The sequence below is a fragment of the Sarcophilus harrisii genome, chromosome 1 (genome assembly GCF_902635505.1).
Source record: "Sarcophilus harrisii chromosome 1, mSarHar1.11, whole genome shotgun sequence".
NCBI classification, from domain to species: Eukaryota; Metazoa; Chordata; class Mammalia; order Dasyuromorphia; family Dasyuridae; genus Sarcophilus; species Sarcophilus harrisii.
Window position 1 is genome coordinate 664,464,794 of NC_045426.1, and position 21,148 is coordinate 664,485,941.

Genomic DNA, 21,148 nt, shown 5'->3' on the forward strand with positions numbered 1-21,148 from the left:
AGAGACAGAGAGCTGGAAATGTAGTCAGTTACCCAAAAGAGCACCTGCTGTCAACATCCCGGGGGATCTGGGGAGATCACAAAAATTGGAACAAGAAAAAAATTCCCTAAAAATCATTGAGTACAACATCTTTCTTCTACAAAGTAAGAAATTGAGGCCCAGAGGGAAGTAATTGGCCCAAACAGCAAACAGCACAGCTGGAACTGAGCAGGAAACCCACATGTTACTACAAGGAGAATGTTTAAGTGAAGCATGTAGTCATAGCCTGGCTCAGGCTGCTGGATGAGTTCTGATTGTCATTGAGGGGTTCACTGCTAGAAGGGAAAGAGAATTAGCCTGAGAGGAGATCTTTGAGGCCCAGCTCTGCCACTAACCAGTTGTGTGACACCCTCGACAAGTCATTTAACCTTTCTGAGTCATATGGTTTTATTTTTTCACTTGTAAAGTGAAAATCATAATATACTACCTTCTTCTGAGGGTCATTGTGAATACTGTATTCTATACATATGGTGTTATTCTCATTAATGATAAGCGTTCAGTGCTTTTTTGATAAGTGCAACATTAAAGTTTGAGCAGGAGTCTTACAGTGTCGCAGAAAGAGCACTGGATCAAGAATGAGAAGGCTTGGGTTCTAATTGCAGCTGTCATTACTTTGGGGGTGAGGAGATGTTTGGGTGGCTCATCTCTCTCTGAGCCTCAGTTTCTATAAATCAAGTTTCCATAAAATCAAGGCTGGACTTTAGTTTCTTCTGTCTGTGACACTGGGTTTAAAAAGCTCTGATTTTTCATGTTCCAAGGTTTTTTTTTTTTACCTCTGCTTTTATATATTCTAAAATTCTTTCCAACTTGGACAGTTGATAGTCTATAATTCTATAAGGGCCTTAAAAAACTTAAAGTACTATAAATCTATGTTTAAATTTTACTCAGTAAAAGTGACTCTGGGTGAAAGCTGCCATCTTCGAGTCATTAATCTCTTGTTTAGTATTTGTTGTCTGTTTTATATTTTATTGTAGCAAAAATGTGGAGATCTGGGTTTAAGCTCCACAGGTCTATGAGTATTAAGAGAGTCATCATAAAAATAATAGAGAGGCAGAGAGATTGTCAATGCATTTAGACAAACACAGCCCTGCAAAGCTCAAGGCCTCATGAGATCCACTTGGAAGCAACAATCCCTAACTGCTCAAGAGATTTTGTTAATTCAACAGGGATGTTTAAAGAATGTTACAAGGACCTTGGAACCTCAAAGGATTCATAGAGTGCTGCCCCTTTATACAAGAGCAACTTCAGCCAAAAATCCCTTAGAACTTGCAGATGTCCCACCTGCCATAGATCAATGACTTCACCTATTATTGTATCTTAATCCAGTTGAGGAGCATAATAGAGCAAGAAAAAGCCTTGGCCCAAAGCCTTCTTTCCATAAATGCCATGCAGCATAGAATAATTCAGGTGGATCGGATTCTTAGAACATATAGCTTCAGAGCTGGAAAGGATCTTAATACCTAGAGCAGAATATCAGAGCTGTAAGGGCCCTTAGAACACAAACTCTTACAATTAAAATCAGGCTTTAGAAATCATTTCCCATTTAGAAATCAGTTTCCCAAACTCTGTTTCCATAAGCCTGCTATTTTGCATTATGTGACTGAAATTTTACAAGAAAACTTATGTTAGCAATATCTTTTATCTCTTATACTTCAATGAGGAGTCCTTCCAGTAAGACAACTAAGCTATACCTTTTCATGCTGTATGATTTTTGTCCATGTCATCCTTTGAATGTTCCATAAAAGATGTACCCAATCCATTAGAGGCCCTCTTATAGGTGCAGTACAGGAGCCTCCTCTCTTGCTGTATGGCCAGCCTGCCTGCTTTTCTAGTCATATTTGTCCTTGATAATTTTTTATACCACTTTTCATGCATAATTTGCTACAGCCTATTTTCATCCACCATGCATCATTCCATTGCCCTTTGAGTCACCTGTGGTTGTTATTGTTCAGAGTTCATAATGTTCCATAATTTGCAACCATCTAACATTAGAGAAAGAATTTTGTTGTTGAAGAGATGGTTTTTTGTGACTGCCTCTAAAATGTTAAACATGAAATTATGTAGCTATCAGAAATATACACATGCTATAAATTTTTTGGCATAAAAATAGTTTCTTCCATTTTGCTTGAAAATTCCCTATCCCTCCTCAATTTGCTTACATTCCTTTAAATCATAACTCTTCCTCTACCTAGTATTTGTGCATTCTATCAATATCTTTTAAGCCCCAAAAAGTATCTCGTCCAAATTAGTTTTTAAAAACCTGATCATATTATGGGATGATTAACTGTGATGGACTTGACTTTTCTCAACAATGTGGAGATTCAAGGCAATTCCAATAGACTTGAGATGGAAACTGCCATCTACATTCAGGGAGAAAATCATGGAGACTGACTTTCAGTCTAAATATAGTTTTTTCATCTTTTGGGGAGTTGTTGTTTGTTTTTTTTTCTTTTTGTGGCTTTTTCCCTTTTGGTCTGATTTTGCTTGTACAACATGACAGATATGGAAATGTGTTTAAAAGAATTGTATGTATTTAACTTCTAACAGATTGCTTGCTATCTTGGGGAGAAGAGAGAAAAAGAGAAATTCAGAGCACTAAAAATTTTACAAAAATGAATGTTGAAAATTATCTTTACATGTATTTGGAAAAATTAAGTGCTATCAAAAAAAAATAATAGATATCATGGCATACCTATCATAGTTCCATAGATTAGGAGCTAAAAGTGACCTCAGAAGTTAATGAACCAGAGCTGTCAAACCCAAAGCTGGTAGTCCATTTCTCTCAGAAAATTACTAAATGAGGCCTGAACTGGATTAAAATGTAATTGGGAAATGTTTAACAAGATAAATAAAAATAAAATACAACATAGATGATATTTTCTAGGTGTATATGGGTTCCACAGAGATCAGTTTCTATTTTGATTTTGACATCATTATTCTAGGCCAAGCACCTGATTTTACAGGTAAAGAAATCCAGATTCAAGAAAGAAAAATGACTTACCCAAGGTTTATGGCAACACAACCTCCATTGGTTTATTGTGCAGTTAACAAAGAAAGCCATATTGTTTTTCCACTGTGCAAAAGTAGCAACACAGTAGCAACAACTCCTATTAATTAATAGGAGTCTCAACTACTGAATTATCTTGGGATTTTGTCCATCCCCATGTTTTCAGAGAGATGGCACCATAGTCTGCCCAGATGATAGGTCATTCTGTTTTTATAGATATGAAAGGAAAGAGATTTTACAACTGCTCTGGAGAAACCGGTTCCAGCAGAACACCTGCTGCGTGATGGAAGTTCAGGTCACCTCATGCCTTTATTCCTGGGTGTGCTTTGGTCTCTCTTATAGCTCTATTTAAATTAAACAAACAATACATCCATTACTGTACCCAACGTTCCCTCCAACCACTAAAAAAAAAATGCAACTGTTAACTTTGAGGACCCCCCAGACCCTTGGGAAGTTACAATTGTACTGTCATTAACAGGGGCCCCATCTTAAAAGCCATGGGATGGTAGGGCTGAAGAGACACAAGAGCATCATTTCCTCATCTGTAAAATGGGGACAATAAGAGCACCTCCCTCTTAGAGATCTCTTAAGCATCTAGTGAAGTGTTATATGTAAAACACTTGGCAAACCTTAAAGTGTTCTAACATATAAACTGTTGTTGCTGTTATTGAGCATAAAATGGCAGAGCTGAAAACTTGAAAGATTATCTAGTCCAACCCTTCCTTTTACAGAGTTAGAAATTCAGGTCATTTGGCTGATTAGCAGCAAGACCAGGACCAGAAGAACTAAGATCACCTGACTTAACCAAGGTCACTCTTCAGTTCAGCTCAGTAAACACTAGGATTCATCAAGTAATTGTCATGCACCTACTGTGTGCCAGGCATTGGGGAGCAAGGACAAAAGAATAGCAATCCCTTCCTTGAGGAATGATATATTCACAAACTAATGAATATAAAATAAATGCAAAGTTATTCAAGGAGGTTAAATTTAAGCTGAGCCTTGAAGGACACTAAGAATTCCAAGAGGTGGAAGACAGGAGGGAGACCAGGTCCAGTCTGTCAGAAACATGAAAGTAGGGTACAGCTTGGTATGTAGTGGGAGCTATAGCCCATAGGGCAATTTGGCTGGAACAAAGGTGAGAGAGTCATGTGAAACCAAGCTGGAAAGGTCGATTAGGAACAGCTTTGAACAAGTTTCTATTTCTACATTGGGGCAATAAGGAGCTGTCAAAACTTTTTAATCAAAGGACTGTTTTGATTACACTTTGGTTTTAAGAATGCCAATTTGGTAGCCATGTGGAGGGTAGAATGTAAAAAACAGAGATCAGACAGGGACCTACAAGGAGGCCAGGATAATAGTTTGGGCCAGTTGGTGATGTGATGCTCCAGAGAGAAGCCCCAAAAGGAAGTGAGTTAGGAGTTCTATAAAGGGTGAAAAGGGACACATGTGAAATGTTGTGAGAAGACAATCAAAAGGACTTGGATATGTAGGGGATGAGGGAAAATGAAGAATTTAGGAAGATTGCCTCTAAAATAAACTATAAACTCCTTTTTTTAAGCTGTTAAAGCTCTATACAACCTAGCTTCAACCTTTACAATCTCATTAGATATTATTCCCTCTCCCATAGTCTAGTCTATAATCCAAAATATCCTGTTTCTGTCTCAGCACTCCATCTCCCATCTCTGAGTTTTTCGAAATTCCATGTCTGTAATATACCCCCTTCCTACTTCACTTAAAAAGATTCCTGTCTTTCTTTATATCATCTTCTCCATTAAGCCCTTCTTGGTCTTCTCAACTGGTAGTGCCCTTCCTCCCAAACTGCTTTATATTTAACTGTTTTGTGTGTGTGTATTTGTATGTTTTATATTTATATATATATATGCATGCATGCATGTATACATATACAAGATGTCTTTGGCACAGAACACACATGTTCTGTATTTGTTCTATACTCTGTTTCTAGAAAGGAGGAACACAAGTCCCCTTAGTCCATCTATGGACTCGTGAGCCAAAAGCTCCTATTCCTACTTCTCTTACAACACCCCTGCTAAGAAATAAGACAGAGATCATCATCCCCATTTACAGATAAGGAAACTGAACTTCAACCTTACTGGTAGCCATCCAGTAAATGACAAATCAGGGCAACTGGATGAGGCAAGGGACAAAGCACCAGACCTGGAGTCTGAAAGAGTTATCACAGTATCTTCTGGTACTAGCTGTGTGACTCTGGGCAGCAAATCATTTACCTCTGTTCACTTCAATTTCCTCATCTGTAAAATGAGCTGGTGGATAAATGCAGATGACTCCAGTATCTTTGCCAAGAAAACCCCAAACAGGGTCATGAAAATCAGACATAACTGAAAAACGACAACAAAAGTGGCAAACCAAGTGCCCAAACCTAGGTCTTCTTCAAAAATCAACAACTGTTTTGGTTTTTTGTTTTTGTTTTTTCACTACAAAATAATGCCTCTTGTAGGCTTTAGCATTTGATGCTTGACATTATTTAGTCATTCTGTGACTATGGACAAGTCATGTTTTCATATAAGTAAAATTAATAGTTTGAGCTAGGTACTCTCTAACGTCCCTTCCAACTCAGAGAATCTATGAAACTTATGTGTAGATTTTCATAAATCTGTATGTTTATATAGGTATATTCCACCCTTCACCCAATTAAACCATAAGGTCCTGTTGTACAGGAACATTTTCTTATTCTTTGTATTCTTCCTAGTACCTTGCTCATAGCAATCACTCCGATGTTCATTGTCAGTTGATTTGAAAGCATTATTTCCTCCCCTCCCCCCCATGATACAAATTAAAAAAAAAAAAACAAAAAAAAAAAGACAACATGGAATTTGGAGCCAAGAGACCTGGCTCTGCCACACTGACTAACTGAATGTAATCCGTGTCCGGGATCATAGGAAAACAACTCAGCAGATCAACATGCCAGCTTCAATCTTGGGGACTTGTGATGCAGTCTTTCTTTGGCTCATGCTCCAACCCCAACCCAGGATTTTCTCTGGGACCATTACTATTTGACTCATTTGTCTCCACCCAAAATTTCCACCAGGAACATTAGAATCTGGGTCATGTCTGTCTCCACAAAAAAAGGGGAAAATACCTTCTATTTTCATTGAAGCTCTCAGGCTAACAAAACATCAAACAGCTAAGCTTTATTTAACCTAGCCAAAAAAATTCACAAAGGACTTGCACCTGGTTCCATAAATAGCTGAAAACTTTTTCCCCTCTACTAAAAGTCTCCACTTCCCAAGGACTGATACAGTCCTCCAGACTTCCAATTCTACCCTGGGCTTAAGCCATCTTCTCAAGAAAAGAGCATTTAGACTCCTGGGTAATTATAAACAGCCTTCTGAAATGAGCACCACCTCCCCAGGGAAGTCACTCAGACAGGGAAGTTCAAGGATCAATTCCCCCATTCCTCAAATTCGCACAATCTACATAACTCACATTACCAGTAGTAATACTCAGATGAGAAGTACAATTCTCAAGGACAAGGATTATTTCCTTTTTGTCTTTGTAAGCCCAGCACCTATTTCAGTGGCATATAGCAGACACTTAATAAATGCTTATGAATTAGTTGGTGGATACCAATAAGAAATAAGATCCTGGTTTGCTCCTGACATCCTCTTTCCCTTCCTTGCTGCTCTTAAGCCTTGTGGCTTCTTCCCCATTACTGCTGACTGACATGTTAGTCTTCCTAAAAAATCTCCTCCTTAACTTGCTGTCATTCTGTCCACTGTTGTTCCCTGGAACTAGGTAGCACAGTAGATAGAGCAGGAACCTGAGTTCAGATGTGCCTTCAGACACTTATTAGCTGTGTGACTCTAGACTCTGGACCACATCTGTAATAATAATAGTACTAAATTTCCAGGGTTGCTGTGAGGGTCATATGAGATAGCATTCTATAAACGCTTGCTGCTGCTGCTCCTGCTCCTGCTTCTGCTCCTCTTCCTCCTCCTCCTTCTCCTCCTTCTCCTCCTCCTCCTCCTCCTCCTCCTTTTCTTCTTCCTTCTCCTCCTCTTCCTCTTCCTCCTTTTTCTACTACTACTACTAGCTACTAAAGGGCTCAACTGGCTCTGCAGGCTTCCCTCAGGAAATAGAGAAGTCTTCTCACTGCTTGATCCCCTGCCTCTAGTTTTATCAGAAACTGCCTCCTCCAAGTCCAGTCCTTCTCTTTCTTCAATGCTATTTTAAAGGTTGTGATTGCATCAGTTCTCTCCACTGTAGACTAAACTAGAAAAAGAATCTCCTACCTTATTAAGAAGACTTTATCATTGCCAAAACCAAGCCTGTTTGGGTACTTGACACTTTGTATGGAGAGAGAGCCAGCAATACAAAGGCATCCAGACCTGGGAAGTTCCTGGGTACAGCTGCTACATAAACAAAACCATTTCATTCTTCAACCCAGTTAAGGGTTTTCTTTGAACATTAGTTTTTTCATATATTCCATAAAGGATAATAATACATATGCCACATGCTACAGCAGAGCTTTTGTAAAGAAATTGCTTCATAAACCTTAAAGCACTGTAGAAATGGGAGTGGTTATCCATTCAAATCCACAAGCATTGATTCGGCCCCAGCATATACAAGGCCTTGTGCCTTCCCTGTGTGAGATACAGAGATACAAAGACAAATGTTGGAGTTCCACCCTCAGGAGCCACTTTTCCAACTACAGAATAGAAGTGATAGAAGTCCAAACAAAGTAGTGTTTTGTTTTGTTTTGTTTTAATTTCAGGAGAGAAGGCTCTCTAAGAACTCTAGGTTAGGGAAATTTTGGAGACTTCCTGGAGAAGAAGGCATCTATCATTCAATCTCTAGGGCCTAAGCAACAACTCAGGCCTGTTTGATAGCAGAATACTTGATCTGTTTGTTTTTTTCTTTATACACTTTCTCATTGGGAGGCCTCATAGTTCCCATGGTTTTAATTATCATCCCCATTCAGACTCCAAAATCTATTTGTTTATCCTTCATCTCTCTCATGAGTCCCAGTCATACATGTCCCACTGACTTCCTCCCCACAGCTTCCTTCAAGTCTCAGCTAAAATCTTGCCTTCTACAGGAAGCCCTTCCTGATCCCTTTTAATTCTAGTGCCTCTCCATTGCTTATTTGCCATTTATATCCTACATGTAGCTTGTTAGTATGGGGTTGGAGACTATCTTTGCCTTTCCTTGTTTTGCCTTCACTTAGGTAGCACTGTGTCTAGTAAATAATAGATGATTAATAAATTTTATTATCAGATTAACTATTTCAGACTGAATACCGATAAGCAATTCATCTCAAACTCAACATGTCCCACACTGGATTAATTGGTTTTTTTTTCCCAAAAAATCTCTCTCTTTCAAACCTCCCTTTCATCTTTCCCAAACCTATCATTTCTCTACTCTCCCAGGCCATTGCCCCATCATTCCACCCTCTCCAATCTTAGCCAAGTCAGCAAATTCAACACAACTCTATCTTTGGCCTCTTAAATCTCTTTGTCTCAGGTGCTTATTAGCTTGTGAACTTGTTCAGAGAATTTAACCTTCAGCCTCAGTTTCTCATCTATCGTAATAGCATAGAATTGATATAATAATAATAGCATTTATATAACTGCTACTATGTGTCAGGTCTGTGCCAAGTTTTTACAAATATCATCTCATGTGGTCCTTACAACAACCTTGAAAGGTAGGTGCTATAAATATTCCCATTTTTCAGTTCAGGGAACTGTGGCAGAGTGTGACTTCAATCAAGTTCAGCTCAAAGTCATACAGCTAAGAAGTATCTGAGGCCAGATCTTCCTGATACTAGGCCTAGTACTTTAACACTATCACTTAATCCTGATCATGTGAGACAACTTATGTAAACATTTTGCAAATCTTCAAGTTTTCTACAAATGGTAACTTATTTATTATTAGTCTCTCCTGAGCTCTAATCCTGAATCTCCAACAGCCTGTGCTTCAAAGTGGATATCCTGTGACATCTTTCCCCTCAAACCTCCCTATTCTTTTCAAGAGTATTGCCATCCACTACCTCCCATCTAGGGGAGGGAATTGGAGGGAAGAGGGAAAAATTTGGAACAAAGTTTTGCAAGGGTCAGTGTTGAAAAATTACCCATGTATATGTCTTGTAAAGCTTTAATTAAAAAATAAAAGAGAGAGTATTGCCATCCTCTCAATCACCTAACTTCACAACTTTGGTCTCCTTGATGTTTCATTTCATCCCATCTCACACATGTCTGATCAGTTGCTGGATCCTACCACTTCTACCTCTATAATAAGTTCCTCACTGCCATCACCCTGCTCCAAGCTTTCATATGGCCTTTTGGCCAGACTATTGCAGTAACTTCTTCATTGATCTCTAATCCTTACTAGATTTTGTCTTTCCCTTCTCCAATTATCCTATTGTAGATTTAACTGCCAAAGTGATTTTCCTAAAGTTCAAATCTGACCATATCATTCTCTACCCAACAAGCTCCAATAGTACCCTATCAAATTATAAGCTTCTCTGTTTGGTCAGTCAATAAACATTTAGTGCCTATTTTGTGCCAGTGCTAAACACTGAAGATATAAATATGAAAAAAAAAACTCGTGCCTGCCTTCAAGGAGTTTACAATTTAATGGAGGATAGATAGTACATAAGAGGAAACTGAAAAGAGAGAAGAGGAGCAGGGAAGATATTTGAAGGCATGTTGAAAAAGCCAAAGAAATCCCAAACTTAGATATCCTGAGTTTTCTCTCCTTAAATGGAGATCGTGGTATTCATGGCTGTACCCTCTAATTGGAAAGACAGAGATGGAATTCCAAGGCTCACAGGATCCTGAAGATGATGAAGTTTTTCCCAAAAAATGGACTTGGCTTTTAAAGTGCTTTACAATCTGATCCTAATCTACCTTTGCAACCTTATAACATTACCCTCTCCTTAAAGTCGAGTCCATTCAAATAGGTCTTCTTAACTATTGCACACAGGACTTTTATGAGGCTCAAGTGAGGTGATGCCCTTTGCAAACCCTGTATGAAGGCCTTTTGTTGTGTTGTTGTTATCATCAACAATATTATTATTAGCTTATAGTCACTACACTTCAAGTCTAATGATAACTTCATTCCCTGACCTTTCCACTAACATCCTCCTGAGCTCAAGCAATAATTCAAATAGATCAATACTGGGATGTGCTGTTAATGTTTAATAACCAGGCTCTCTCAGAGGAAAAATGTGTGTATGGAAACCTTAAGTTTAACCTGCATTCTTAACATTTTCTTTTCTAGACAATGAGCAAAACAACAAATCAAAGGGCTGTTTTCTGGTGATATTGAAAATTTTATCACAGCTTTTATAAACTGATTAGTACTGGCTCCTACACACCTCTGTTCACACATACCACTCCATAACCTATTTCCACGCCTTTTCACTGTATCTCCTTTCTGCCTAGAATGAATTACTACCTTATTTCTGCCTCTTAGATTCTTGTTTCCTTCAAAATTTCTCAGATCATCTCCAAAGCCCTTTCTGATCCCTCACAGGTATCAGTGTCCTTCTCTCCAAAAATTTACCTCATACTTATTTTGTGTCTACTTTCTTCTTTAGATGTTGCCTTCTTTTATAAAATATAAGTTACTAAAATGTAGGAACTGTTTCAATTTTGTCTTTGTGGCCTCAATATCTAGCACAGTCCCTGCCTACCAGAGTAGTCGCAAATACTTGTTGATCTTCATTGATAGCAGAAATTTTCTTATCAGGAGTTCCTTAGAGCTAATAAATCAAACATCTGAAGGTAACCTCTTTGTCATGGTACAAGATAGGAAGGTTCTGGGTACCAGGCCATGTCATTTTGCTGTTCTGCCACCTGTTTTTTGTTTTTTTTTTTTTTTTTTGAAGTCTCTAACCTAATTGTCTTAGTTTTTTATCATAATCATAAGTTGCCTGATTTTTTATTTTGTGACTCTTTGGTTTGCATAAGCAAAAGGCTGTAGTTATCCTGGTGATCCCTATCTCTAAACAACTATATATTTCAAAGGATGTAAATCCATCTGTTTGTGCATTAAATCAATTGTCATATCACCTAAATTCTACTATGTTACTGTGTATTGAGCATAGAAGGCAAAATGATACAGACTCAAAGGACACTTACAGAACTTCAGCCTAAAAAAGATGTGGGCACATCATTTCACCTATGAGCCCCAGTTTCTCTGGCTGCAAAATGAGGAGGTCAAGCTAGAGAATCTCCCCTTTTATCACTATCTCCCTCACCAAAATACAGCTAATCAGGAAATCCCTAGCTCACTAGTTCACCCCAGTCACAGCCATGTGCCTACCAATAATCAGCCTTTTTATCCTATAGTTAGCAAACCAAGAACCAGTTATAGAATGTCTGTACCAACATTAAGAACAAGGTACTTCCATGACACACTATCATTCCTTTCCAGAAGCCACCTTCAGTCTCTTCCACTTGGAGGATTACATGACGATTTACATTTGCCCATTACACTTACTTCACCTTTCTTCCCAAGAAAATCTCCCTCCTTCCCTGCCTACTGAACCATTCCTTGTAACAATGTGTAAAAAAAAAAAGAAAAAGAAAACAAAGAAGTTCAAGTGTAATCAACTAGATATTTTCTCTAGACCTCACTAATTCTCCAAAAAAAACCCCCAAAAAGTTCAAAAGAATTCTTTGCCATAGGTGGAACATTTATAATTGTTTCCACAAGATAAGAAATAAGAAGCCCAACAAAGTAACAAATAGCCTTATGAACTAACTGTAAAATGCTCATCCTCAATACCCTTGCTTAGTGTCCCACCCTCATCAACTTCCCACATTCTATAAAATGCACAGATTAATGGTCTGTAGGTTTGTGTTTTTAAACTCAAGAAATTACCTTCCTGTTACAGTCTCTATTGGTGATTTCTAACCCTAACCTTCCTCCAAAGTCTTGTTACAACAAGCAGATGAAAAGCTATAAACAGACAATTTTCAGTGCTCTAAATCACTATTGATTACAGAAATGCAAATTAAAACAACTCTGAGGTAACCACCTTATACCTCTCAGATTGGTTATAATGACAAGAAAAGATAATGATAAATATTGTAGGGAATGTGAATTCCTTATGCATTCTTAGTGAAATTGTGAAATAATCCAACCATTCAGGAGAGCAATTTGGAACTATGCCCAAAGAACTATCAAACTCTGCATATTCTTTGATCCAGCAATGTCACTATTGGGTCTATAATTCCAAGGAAATCATAAAAGAGGGGAAAGGACCCACATGTGCAAAATGTTTGTAGCAGCTCTTTTTTGTGGTGGCAAAGAATCAGAAAATGAGTAGATGCCCATCAACTGGGGACTGCTGAATAAGTTATGGTATATGAAAGCAATGGAATATTATTGTTCTATTTTTTTTTTAATTGATGAACAAGCTGATTTTAGAAAGGCCTGGAAAGATTTACACAAACTGATGCCGAGCAACACAAGCAAAACCAGGAATATATTATACGTAGTAACAACGAGATTGTGCAATAATTCAGTGATCCAAGGCAATTCTAATAAATTTTGGATGTCAAACACCATCTACATCCAGAGAGACAACTATTGTCACTGAATATAAATCAGTACCTGCTATGTTCACTTTTTTCCTTCTGTTTTTTTTTTTCTATCTCTCATGGTTTTTCCCTTTTGTTTTGATTTTTCTCTCTCAACATGATTCATAAGGGGAAAAAAGAATGTACATGTATAACCAGAAAAAATAAATTAGAAAAAACAAAAACAAAAACCAAGCAACAGACTTCAACTGATTAGAAAAACTGATGTGCTAAAACAAAAAACAATCTAAGAGAAGCAAAAGGCAATAACATTAAAAGAAGGAAAAAGACAGTTTTGGGGCAGCTAGATAGTACAATGAACAGAGCATTGGTCTTGGAGTCAGGAGAACCTGAGTTCAAATCCAGCCCCAGACATTTAACAATTACTAGCTGTGTGACTCCAGATAAGTGACTAAACTCCAATTGCCTCACCAAAAAAGAAAAGTTTCCCAGAACTTCTAAATATAGAAAACAAGGTACCAATTGAAATAATCTACATATCACCTCTAGGAATAGAGTTAAGCAAGGCTGATCTATAAATCAATAGTGTCTAACATGCAATCACAATCACGTTATTTAAGACATGGGTAATAAATAAGTAGAAAATGAAATAGTGATCATCAAGAGTATGAAAAGGTAGCCACAAAAGCCAAATCAATCTTGAGCTACACTAAAAAAGAAATAGTATCCAGGACTAAAGAAGTGACTCCCACTTTCCTCTATATTGTGTTCTGTATTTCCTCTGAATTGTATTCAATCCTGCATGACCCACTTTAGGAAAGAAATAGTTAAGTTGGAGAGGATCCAGAGGGGGACAGTCAAGATAGTGAAGGACATAGGAGCATCATAGCATGGCCTAGTGGAGAGATCACTGGATTTGGAATTAGGAAGCTCTGGGTTCAAATGCTATCTTAGACAGTCATCTCTTAGCCCCAGGTTTGTCATGTGTAATATTGGAATAGTAATAGCAATTACCAGGCAGAAAGACAACATTTTCAAACATGGCCAATATGTGAATGTGTGTGTAGAAAAGTGAAATGGATAGAAAGAGACAGAGAGATTATACTTATTTGTGTATATTTATTTTGAGGGAAAATAATAAAGGGGTATTTATTTCATAGCTGGATCAAGAGAACTGGGTTTTAAGTCTAGATTCTGGCACTTAGTGAGTGTACATGACCCGAACCCCATAATCTGGTCTTGCTCCACTCAGTGAATGAAGCCACTTCTTAAAATAGATTGAAACCCTTCTTGCACTCCCTAATTCACAGGGACCCATATAAAATTCATTCCAAAGTGGGAGAACCCACTAGAATTCTCCTGTATTTTAGGCAGCCAGCATTACCACCATTCCCCAAAGAGTTATCAGAGAACTTTAGGGAAGCACACTGTAGAAATGTGAGCCACTTCGGAACATTCAAAAGTCACAGGATTATATTAGTATCTAGAGCTAAAAGGGCCCTCCTAGTTCACTTAATTCAGCTCCTTATTTTTAGGGAAGGAGAAACTGAGGCTCAGGATAGGGGAAAGACCTACCTATGAATATACCTATGAATTCAGACTTAAATCCCGTCTCCAAATCCAGTGCTCATGCTGTTGTATTCCATTTCTAGTTACATCACTGATAAGGCTAACCTTGAATTTAGTGTTGTATTAAAAACCTTGTTTGGGAGCTAACCTGAATTCACAGTTCTTCAAAAGATGCCAATTCGCTTTTGCAGATGGTCAGCCTTCCTTGCAAACAGAAAGTCATAAAACTCCATCTAAGGACTCCATGCTGTTCTTTGATAGCAGACATGTTTTTTTTCTTTCCCTTTCCCTCAATCCCTTTCCTCTCCTCTGCCTAGTGTGAACAATGTAGTTCACTCTCCTGCTGAGCCTCTCTTTGTCAAAAAAGCAAAAAACTGGCCAGTTCTTCCTGGGCTATGCTAAATATGTCCTCTTCCCTTGGACATCTGTGAGCTGGCTTAGGCTATATCATTTGGGTGCCATGTGCATCCTGTAGAAAGTTCTCTGGATGGTGTCTTAGGAAGAATTTGCTCCTCTGAATGACTCATTCCATTTTACTTTGTCCCAGCGTTAGTTAGTCCCCTTCTTGGGGAGGAGGGGGGAAACATTATTAGTCAGGGCTCTTGCTGCCTTTGAGGACTGTTCATGTTGACACAGATAAGGTGAAACTCCCTAACAGTTTGGCAACACCTTCACCTGCCCCTTCCCATCCTCCTTTTTTGTAGATGAATTACTATACAGAGGTTTAAGCCTTTAATCCATCAGCAAAATCCTACAGGATCTCAATAGGCTAGAATATTGGACCAGATCTAATTAAAGGAAGCTCAATAGAACTAAATGGGAAGTCATAGTACCTACTGAGTACCAAGTATGGACTTTACTAGATCAGTGTTTCCATAGAACTTGCACAGGAATAACATTAGCTGAAGCCAAAGTGGGGAGGGGGGGGGGAGGCTCATAGAGTGTCAGCTAGAAGAGAATTGAGAACATATTTTTAAACTAATATTTTACAAAGCACCTTAAGGTTCTCCAGGCTCTCCACATTTGACCCTCCCCGCAACCATGTGAGTTATGCATTGCAGGTATTCTGATCCCCTTTTTACAAAACAAAGAAAGCAGAATTGAAAGGGTAAATTGTTTTGCCCATGGTCATGGCTACTGAGTGTTAGGGGTGAGATCCAAACTTCGGTCTGGCCTCCCTCCAACTTAAGTATTCTTTCCACAGAACCATACTTCCTAACCCTAGCTAAAAGGACTCTTAGAACATAGAATAGCAGAACTAGTAGAAATTGTAAAGTCAAAGTAATTGTAAAAATCCTGCCTGTGGATTTTTTTTTAATTTAATTTTTTTTATTATAGTAACTTTTTATTGACAGAATCCATGCCTGGGTAATTTTTTTTTACAACATTATCCCTTGCACTCACTTCTGTTCTGATTTTTCCCTCCCACCCTCCACCCCCTCCCCTAGATGGCAAGCAGTCCTATATATGTTGAATATGTCCTAGTATATCCTAGATACAATGTATGTGTGCAGATCCAAACAGTTTTCTTGTTGCACAGGGAGAATTGGATTCAGAAGGTAGAAGTAACCCGGGAAGAAAAACAAAAATGCAGACAGTTTACATTCATTTCCCAGTGGTTTTTTTTTTTTTTCTCCTTTGGGTGTAGCTGCTTCTGTCCATCATTGATCAATTGAAACTGAATTAGGTCTCTTTGTCAAAGAAATCCGCTTCCATCAAATTACATCTTCATACAGTATCGCTGTCGACGTATATAATGATCTCTTGGTTCTGCTCATTTCACTTAGCATCAGTTCATGTGATTCTCTCCAGGCTTCTCTGTATTCATCTTGCTGGTCATTTCTTACAGAACAATAATATTCCATAACATTCATATACCACAATTTACCCAACCATTCTCCAATTGATGGGCAGCCACTCAGTTTCCAGCTTCTAGCCACTACAAACAGGGCTGCCACAAACATTTTCTGCCTGTGGATTCTTAACCAATTTTTGGTCTCATGGACCCCTTTGGCAGAATGGTTGAACACTATGGACAGACCCTTTCTCAAAATACTGGTTTTTAGGATTAAAAGGGAAGCCAGTTATTTTGAAATGAAGACATCCTCTTTTCCCATCCAAGTTCATAGACCCTCTGAAATCTATCCATGGATCTTAGGTTAAAAACTTCTGTCTTAGTCCAACTCTTCATGGTGCAGATGAGGAAACTAGTACTCAGAAGGGAAATGACTTGCCTGAGATCATACAGTAAGTTAATGCAACAGTCAAGACTAGAACCCAGTTCTCCTCATACTGTGTTACCTTTAGATATATCAAGGCTGGAGGTCATGGAGAAGCTGTTGTGAGAAGGTGTAAAGAGACTCTTCCCAGAAGTTTCCTAAGAACTGTCCTATCCTTCAAAAAACAATCTGTTGGTGGTCAATGTGCCAAAAATCTTTTCAAGCCTATATTTAGTGTCCACCTGCCAAGACAAACCTAGTAAGTATATGAACACAATTACAAAACACTTCTCACACAAATAAAGTCAGATCTAAGCAACCGGAAAAATATTCAATTGCTCATGGATAGACTGAGATAATATAGTAAGGTTATATTTAAACTATCTTATTAATTTATGTATTGTAAAATAGCATAAAGAGGCTCTTTTCCTTGAATTTATTATCTTCATGCCTTTTTTGTAAATTCAAAAAAGCTCCATACTTTAGAATTCTGCAGAGTTAATAGATGGCATGTAGAACTCAATATTTTCTTTTTCCCAGTTACATATAAAATAATTTTTAATATTTATTTTTAAAACTTTGAGTTCTAGATTATTTCCCTTCTTCCCTCCCCAAACCCCTTCCCATTGAGAAAGCAGATGTGAAGTTATGTAAAACATTTCCATAAGTCATGTTGCAAAAAAAAAAAAAAAAAAAACCAGAAATGTTCCCTCCCTTCCAAAAAAAAAAAACACAAAACCCTCAAGAAAAATAAAGTTAAAAAAAAGTATACTTCAATCTGTATTCAGATACAATCAGTTCTTTCTCTGGGTAGCATTTTCCAACATAAGTCTTTCAGAGTAATCTTGATTTACTTTATTACTAAGAATTGCAAAGTCATTCACAATTTATCATCCCACAACATTGCTATTACCTTGTATATAATACATTTCACTTTGTATGATCTCATGGAGGACTTTCCAGATTTTTTTGAGAGCATCCTGCTCATCATTTCCTATAGAATAATAGTATTTCGTCATAATCACACAACACAATCAGCCATTCCCCCTATTGATAGGCATCCCCTCAATTTCCAACTTTTTGCCCTGGGAAAAGAACTGTTAAAAATATCTTTGCACACATAAGTCCTTTTCCTTTTCTTAAATGTCTTTTGAGATACATGGTCTAGTAGTGGTATCATTAAGTCAGAAGGTATGCACAATTTTGTGCCTTTGACTATAAACTATTCTACATAATGGCTGAATCAGTTCACAATTCCACCAGCAGGGCATTAATGTCTCATTTTCCCCCCACATTCCCTTAAACATTTGTCCTTTCCCCACTTTGGCCTGCTAATTAATCTAGTAGATATGAGGTAGTACTTCTGAATTGTTTTAATTTGCATTTCTTCAGTCAATAGTGGGTTAGAGGGGCAGCTAGGTAGTGTAGTGGATAGAACACCAGCCCTGAAGTCAGGAAGACCTGAGTTCAAATTTGACCTCAGACACTTAACACTTCTTAGCTGTGTAACACTGGGCAAGTCACTTAATCCCAATTGCCTCAACAACAACAAAAAAATTAGTGTGTTAGAGTATTTTCATATGGCTATATAAGCAGCTTGATCAGTTCATCTGAAAACTTATATTTTGATCATTTATTAATTGGAGAATTTTTTTATTCTTTATAAATTTGATCCACTTCCCTGTATGTTTGAGAAATGAGTCCTTTATCAGAGAAACTTTCTACAAAATTCTTCACAGTTATTTACATGTAGAATTTTATCTGAAAAGTAGAGTATTCACTAATAGAGCTGAGAACAGTAATTATGAAGTCCTGATCTGAGAGTCAGGCAACTTAGGAGGCATAGTACATAAGAAGTCTAGCATCAAGAAGATACACTCGCTAGGTTTGTAACTCTAGGCAAGTCATTTAACTTCTGCCTTAGTTTCTTCATCTGTAAAATAGAAATAATAATAGCACGTCCTTCCCAGAGTTGTTGTGAGGATAAAATGAGACAACACTAATTACAAGTCTTAGTGCATTTTAAGCTATTAAAGCTTAAAACCCTGTATTTGTAAAAACACTTTACAAACCTTCACACATTATACAAATGCCATTTGTTATTATTTTGTCCCAATTCTATGACTCTTTATCACTTTGGGCAAGTCATTCCCCATCCCTGGTTTTCAGTTTGACTGTCACATTTATCAGGTTCTTCTAGAACTAAGATTCCTGGATTCTGTTTGGGCTTTGAGGCATGGATTAGAAGAGATGAGCAAAATTTCTGAATCTTTAATCTGTCATAGCTTGGTCTTACCAATTGGCTTATCATTTACCTACTTTTCAAAATGAGCCATATTTGTATGGCTTTGGATTATTCTATAAAATACTGCTACTCTGGATCCTGGGACATCTGAGGTAGATGGTATCCTGTAAAGAGCACTAAACTTGTCATTAAAAGCCCTTGGTTTGAATGCTGGCTTTACTATTATCTGTGTCTTTGGACAACTCACTTCTCACTGGCTTGTAAACAGAGATATTAGATTTTAGTTGTTATTATTTCCATTGTATCCTATCTTAATACTGGTATGGTTTGCCATTTCCTTTTCCAACTCATCTTATAGATGAAGGATCTGGGGCAAACAGGATGAAGTGACTTGTTCAGGGTCACACAGCTAGCAAACATCTACAGTCAGATTGAAAATCAGGCCCAGGGTTCTCTCCACTGAGCCACATTCTGCCCTGACATTGAACTGTCCTATCTCCACAGACCCTTCCAGTTCATAGTCCTGTCACCGTTTCAAAAGTCAGCTAAAGATCCAGAACTCCCAGCCTGAGCCACTTGGAGGCCTATTGGTTATAGATCTTTCCTGTGACCTCATCAAAGTCACCTTCATATTTTGATATATGAGTCACTTTCAGGTGATGTAACTGGCATGTTGCATAGCAGATCTCAAGATCGATCCCAAGGGGAATGTCAGTGACTGGGATCAGGGAATAAGATCCAGCACTTGGCTGGAGAAGTTGTGATAGAGGTCAGCAGCAGCTCTTGTGTAAGACAACATAAATACGGTAATTGGAGAGCAATTCAGTTTATCAAATTAATAAACATTTATTGAAGGCCTACTGTGCACAAGACCTTCCCCCAGAATTCTGCACTGCTGCATCATCATGGCCCAGAGGTGACCCTGAATTCTCATAAGCTTTGGCAAATCCTACCTGTCTAACTAAGAGATGTCTGAAAAGGCCCATGTCAGGCCTTGGATCCTACAGAGGCTTGTCACTGTGGAATTTGGGGCCCACAATAATTCATGAAAACCATCTCCTAAAGCATTAGAGTAGTTATAGTCAGCATTGATGGAGATTGGACCAACACTGATGAAAATTTTTTAAGTATTGAAGTGTATGCAGACACAGTGCTTGGTCCTGGGGAGACAAATCTACATGAAACATAATTCTTCAGCTCAGGGAACAAGGAACTTATATAATAAAAGAAAAGAGTGGACATTTATTATTGTTATTGGATGTATAAAAGCATTTATTGGATGTGTAAAAATGAACCCAGCTCAGCTCTTTAAGACTCAGTTTTCTCACATTTAAAATGGAGATAATATTTGCATTAATTCAGGGTTTTTGTGGGGAGAAAAATGCTTTATAAACTGTAAAGTACTACATCCATGGGAGAAATAAGACATGGACACAAATAACTTCTTCAGTGACCTACTAATTTGGGAGATACTCTGTTTGGGGAGGTAAAGGATAAATTTGGCATCTATGTTCACTATGTGTCAAGCCCACTACTAAGCACTTTACAATGATCACCTTCCTTGGGACTGGATGTTTTTATAAAATTCATTTACAATTGTGGAAATTGAGGCAGAGGTTAAATGACTTGTCTAAGGTCATGTAGCTAGTAAGTGTCTGAGACCAGATTTGAACTCAGGTCTTCCTACATCCACACCTAGCATTCTATCATTCTATTCTAACATTCGGCTACCTCTGCATTGATCCTTTAACTTTAAAGTGTGAACCAAGTCACTATCCTACTATCTTCATTTCTCAAGCAAAATGGGCCTAATATTCACCTCCCAGGGATAGTGTGAAATTAATTAGAGCAATAAATAAAATATTGTTAAATGGGTTAAACAATATTGTGCCATTTAAAAAAAAAAATCCATGAGTGTTATAGGAGATTGGATTGTTAATTGAGAGAGTGTGTTCCTACCCCACCCATGAAAAATGTTTGTGCTAAAGACAGTCGCCAAAGTATTAGACATTCCTGCACCTCCTAAACTCCAGTCTCTCATAAAGGTCTTCAGAGCTCATCGAATCAGGTTAGTTCCTCTCCCTGTCTGGGAACAACCATCTCTCAGTCGTTGTGGAGTTTTAGGCAGAAATCCCCTGGCTCTGTTCCCCAGAAGCATTTTACTTACTGCACCCAAGAAGGTCATCCTTCCCACAGGAAATGAAAGCTGGTGCATTCAGCCTGAAGTCATGCCCATTGGCATCAGTTCAGGGAGAGCCCAGTATCTTTGCTCAACTTCCACCTGCCCTCACATGTCCCTGCTGTGGAAAGTTTGATATAAGACCTTGGGTGAGAGGTAAGGGGAAGAAGCCTGAGTCGACTTCACCTTGATTTGTTTTAACAAGGAGCTGGTTGTAATGATGATTGTAATAGATGCTCAATAGATAAAGGGTACCTTCCCATAAGGATGGGCAAAGTTCCAGCAGCTTAGAGCACGCAAATCTATGTGGAGTCCTGTGTTCCCAGGAACTTAAAAGGAAATAGACTATTTATAGTGCAA

The 21,148-nt window shown here is 38.1% G+C and overlaps 1 protein-coding gene across 8 annotated transcripts in view; it reads left to right on the forward strand.

The window, feature by feature from the left end:
• The window catches only part of GNG7 (G protein subunit gamma 7), a 359,526-nt gene that overhangs the window by 317,242 nt on the left and 21,136 nt on the right, over window positions 1-21,148 (forward strand). Inside the window, exon 1 of one of the 8 annotated variants that reach the window (XM_031948083.1) lies at window positions 16,453-16,623. The exons of the other annotated variants lie outside the window; for them this stretch is intronic. The gene's annotated coding sequence lies outside the window, so the exon portion shown is untranslated. Of the gene's footprint in view, window positions 1-16,452; window positions 16,624-21,148 lie in introns of those variants that run through there. 8 annotated transcript variants of the gene reach the window in all.